We start from the raw sequence: 5,175 nt of genomic DNA, 5'->3' as shown, positions 1-5,175 counted from the left end.
ATGTGTTACAGGACCCGGCGATGAAGCCCTGAACTCCTCTATTTAATGGCGCTATCTGCGTGGCCTTCGGCAACTGCCGAGATGTTTTGGTGAGCGGTGGAAGTAGGGAGGAGGAGCGAGGGTTCGCTCAGGTTTCAGCTGTGCCAAATCACGTTATTCTCTCTTAATCCAGGTGTCCCCTGTGACTATGGCCTCGGTCTCTGAGCGTGCGCGAAGTGCGTAGCCTGAGCCGCCGGGCATTCCTAGGAGCACGGTGAGTAGCAGACTGGTGGGGTTTTGGGCAATGGGGTGCCACGGTCAGGCAGTGACGTTTTGTTTTCTTTAATACATGTCTGAGAGACACCAGCCCGGTGCCAGCAGGACCTTCCCAGCCAACGAGGTGGCTTTTTATTGCACCTGACAGGGACCAGCATACCCCGATGTCTCAGATAAGTAGAGGGATGTGACCCGCAGAGGGGATGAAAGCAGGGTGCCGGTTTGGGAATTACCGGGAGGGATTTTTGAGTCCGCTTTGGAGGTGGGGGGTGTTCATGAAGTGGCCCCTTAGGCCCCATAAAAGCCAACTCACTTTTGATCACGGTGCTGAGGTGTGCACGGCAGAGCAGTCCCGGTGTGTCTCGGGTCACTTTTCTGTTGTGCCTCGTGTGTTGTTTGTGTATCTCATGTCTCGTACCTTAGCCCTTTGAGGGTCCTGTCAGAAACCCTGGCATCATTCTTTGCATCTGTGATCTCTGCATTCCCTGGTCTGGCACGCAGGCCATAGAACTTCTGATCTGGGAGCTCAGACAGGCATCAGACTCTCTTCCCTCTTTGGAAGCATCCCATCTGATGTCTTTTTAGGTCTTGTTCTGAGCTGTGCGGACAGCTGTGCCCCACCTGGATCCATTGTGGTGGATTAGGACTTGTGATTATATGAGGTTAGGTAGAGGATTCTGACTGTAGGATTCTTAGGCATCCATCTGTGCTGTTCTTGGAATAAGTCATTCAGTTTGCATCTTCTTCTTCCAGGGCTCTCTGAGCCTCATCAGCTCACCATTGCTGTCAGCTCGGTCATCTCCTTTTGCAGTCTCTCAGTCCTTGCAGCCATTTTCCTTGCCAAGAGATTTCTGTCCGTGTGTTGTGCCCATTGTTTGTCCTGTCCCGTCTGTCCTGTGTCACGGGTGTCCGCACACATTGGTAGCGGAGCTGCTCTGCCCTGTTGCCTAGCCTGGTGGAATAGGACCAATCCTGGGGACTTGGAATTTGTAATGTTGGGTGTAGTTGGACTCTAGATGATATTCCTAGGTTGATAGAAGGTTTTTGCAGCTTTTGAGTTATACTGCTGGTGTTTGACCTATGTTCTTACTTTCTTTCAGGTGCAGGTGCATCGCATCCATGGCTGCGCACCCTATCGTGTCTGAGGGGGTTCCCGAAATCAGGTCAGTCACCATTTGTCTGTGCAGGGTGTGTGGCAAGTGTGACCCTGTTACAGGTCTGTTCTTTGTCTTTATTTTTAGGAAGCATAGCTGGATCTCAGCAGTCAAGTTCAAGAAGGCAAGGTGAGCAGTGGCCAGTAGCCTTCATTGTTGCTGAGGTCTCAGTTCCTGGGGCAAGTCTAAGTCTCCATTCTGGTTTTTGTGTCTTAGTCAAGCCACTCTGAGCACATTAAGCTGCCATCCCCCACCAGAAGACGGACCGGTTTCGCTGCCCTCGTCAGCCCTGTCTTCCGGGTAGCTGTCGGGAACCGCCGAGGAATTGCGGCGAGTCGGGCAAGTAGGGATGAGGAGCGAGGGTCCACTCAGTTTTCAGCAATCCCACATCATCTCCTGTCCTCTTCATGCAGGTGTACTCTGTGATGCTGGCATCGGTGTCTGAGCATGGCTGACGTGTGTGACTCCAGGAGATCGGCCATTGTTAGGAGAACGGTGAGTAGCAGGCTTGTGGGTTTTGGCCGATGCGGTGCCAAGATCAGGCACCGATGTTTGGTTTTCTTTAATCTAGCTGTCTGAGAGACAACAGCCCGGTGGCAGCAGGAACTCCCCAGCCGGTGAGGCGGCCTTCCTTCGCACCCGATACGGACCAGCATCACCAGATGTCTGAGAGATAAGTAGAGGGCTATGAACCACAGAGGGGATGAAAGTGGGGTGCTAGGTCAGACTCCCAGGGTGGGGGGTTTGAATTGGCTCTGGAGATGAGGGTAGGCAAGATGTGGCCCCTTAGGCTTCATAAAAGCAAAGTCTCAGTTTTGGTTACGGTGCTGAGCCGGGCAGCAGGGCAGAGCAGTCCCGGTGTGTCTCGTGTCACTTGTCTTTTGTGTGTTGTGTGTTATGTGGATATGTCATGTCTGTTATCTTAGCCCTCTGAGGGGCCTCTCAGAAACCTTTCCTAGCATCCGTGATCTGAGCGTTCTTTGCCCTGGCACCCGTGCCACGGAACTCTTGACCCGGGAGCCCAGACAGGCATCAGAATTGCATCTGTTTTTAGAAGCATCCCGTCAGATGTCTTTTCAGGTCTTGTTGTCAGCTGTCTGGACAACTGCACCCTGTAAGGTTCCATTATGGCTGATTAGGACTTGTGAGAATGTGAGCTCAGGTGGAGCATTGTGACTCTAGGGCTCCTGGGCATTCATCTTTGCAGTTCTTGGACTGAATCATTGAGTTTAGCATCTTCTTTTTCCAGGGATCTCTGAGCCTGATCAGCTCACCATCAGTCTCACCTTGGTCATCTCATTTTGCATCCTCTCAGTCCTTGCAGCCATTTTCCTTGCCTAGAGGTTTCTGTGTGTGTTTTGTCCCCGTTGTTTGTCACGTCCTGTCCCGTGTCACGGGTGTCTGCACAGATTTGTGCCGGAGCTGCTCTGCCCTGCCCCATAGCCCGGTGCAATCGGAGGCATCTCGGGGGCTTGTAATTGGTAATGTGGGGTGTAGTTGGACCCTAGATGGGATTTGTAGATGGGCACGAGATGCCTGGAGCCCATAAGTTATCCTGCAGCCCTTTGACTTTTGTCCTAACTCTCTTTCAGATGCAGAAGGATAAAATCCAGGGCAGAGCCCCCCATCCCGGGTGAGGGGATTCCCCCAAGCACGTCAGTCACCGTTTTCCTCAGTAGAGGAAGCATAAATGATGGCTGTCACAGCTCTGTTGCCTTTCCTTTTAGGAAGTCAAGGCAGAGAGCTGCAGTCCCGGCCAGTGGGCAAGGTGAGCATTGCGTAGCGTGCACAAGCAGTTTTATTGCTGAAGTCTCAGTTTCTGGTGCAGCTCTAACTATCTCCTTTTTTTTTTTTTTTTTTTTTTTGTTATTTTAGGTGGTCCACTTGTGATCTATCCTGGCCGAGCATGCTCATGCCAGGTGGGTGCAAGCTTAAGGTATCGGTGTGGCATACTTGTCACGGTAGGGAGGTTGTGTTTTCACAGTATCTCAGCATGCTTTTTTGCTTTGTTTCTTTGCAGGTGCTGTTGCTGCTCTAAGCATGACCAAGGAACAGAGGAGGGCAGGTGAGTCGGTGTTTAGGCAGGCTGACTCATAGGGGAGCATTATGCAGCAGCATGCTAAGCGGGTACATTTTCTTTTTGCAGGTGTCTTCTGGGCAGCCTCCGGAGTCAAATCAAGTTTTGAGGTGAGCTGGGGCAGCGGTGCGGAGGAGTCCCGGGGATTACCGTTTTTGAGGGCAATAGTCACGTTTTCTGTTGCGTCTTAGGTACCCTGAGGAGGCTCGTAGCCACAGCTTGGAAACGGCAGCACCGAAGCACACACATCGAGAACATCTCCACACGCACCTCTGACCGAGGATGGATTTTGTCCACTCGTCTTCCAAAAGCTAAGTGTCGGGGCCAGGGGTTGGGAGAAGGGGAAAAGCCTTTACTATCACAGGGGGCAGTTTCATGTCAGCTTAGCGGAGAGGTCTGTAGCGGGCCGGGCTCTTTGGAATGAAAGAGAGGGGGTTTGTCCTCAGCCTCACCAGAGCCTTTGCCGGGCAGGGCAGTTCCGACCCATCTCCACATTTTGGTGAACTTTGCGTCGTCAGCCTTCCTCGAGTCAGCATAGTCACGGCTCTTTCCCCCGAGGGGCTCGCCTTCGGGTCCGGAGCTGTCGCCACGGTCATCCAGCCATCTGCTTCCTTCTCTAGGCTTGCTGAGCATCTCGAGCGTCTTCCTAACTGCTTTGACACTAACTTCTTTTTGCGAGCTACATTTCATCATCACGTGCCATCATCATAGGGCTTCCTTTCCTCTGGCATCAGCAGCCTGTGGCTCACCTTGCGTTTGCAATCTCAGATCCCTAAGGGGAAAGTTCCCACTTGTCTTTGTGTTAGGTCATCTGCGTCCGTTAGGTTGTCCGTGTCTGTGTTACGTAGTGTGTGTCCATTGTCTTTCACGTCATAAGGCCTTTCTTACATCTCGACGCTTTGTCGGCACTGTTCTGTGCCATATTGCCTATATTCTACTCATGTTCCTTTCTGGATCTTCCTTATTCTGCCCTGTTTATATTTTTACTCTTTGAGCCAGGTAGGATTACAGAAGATGTTCTCATCAGTCTTCCTTGTCACTACCAGCTTTGGTAGTGCCTTTTTTCTCCATGACATTTTCTCGGACTTCTAGAGCGGTGTCTTATACCCTCCTCATGTGACTGCAGTAGTTCTATAGGTTCCATCTTCTGAAAGGGTATAGGTCTCAGGAATTCATCTTGCAGAGTTATCTTAAGTCCTGTTTTATATTGTATCTATCTGCCTATATTGTGTGTACCTGTTTTGGCTTATATTGTATGTGCTTATACTGTATGTACTTGTGTTGGCTTATACTGTATGTACTTGTGTTGGCTTATACTGTATGTAGTTATGTTGCATGTACCTGTGTTGGCTTATACTGTATGTACTTGTGTTGGCTTATACTGTATGTACTTGTGTTGGCTTATACTGTATGTACTTATGTTGCATGTAGTTATGTTGGCTTATACTGTATGTACTTACGTTGCATGTACCTATGTTGGCTTATACTGTATGTACGTATACTATATGTACCTGTGTTGGCTTATACTGTATGTACTTACGTTGCATGTACCTGTGTTGGCTTATACTGTATGTACTTACGTTGCATGTACCTGTGTTGGCTTATACTGTATGTACTTACGTTGCATGTACCTGTGTTGGCTTATACTGTATGTACTTACGTTGCATGTACCTGTGTTGGCTTATACTG

This window comes from Ammospiza nelsoni, chromosome 30 (assembly GCF_027579445.1).
Source record: "Ammospiza nelsoni isolate bAmmNel1 chromosome 30, bAmmNel1.pri, whole genome shotgun sequence".
NCBI classification, from domain to species: domain Eukaryota; kingdom Metazoa; phylum Chordata; class Aves; order Passeriformes; family Passerellidae; genus Ammospiza; species Ammospiza nelsoni.
This window is presented reverse-complemented; position numbering follows the sequence as displayed.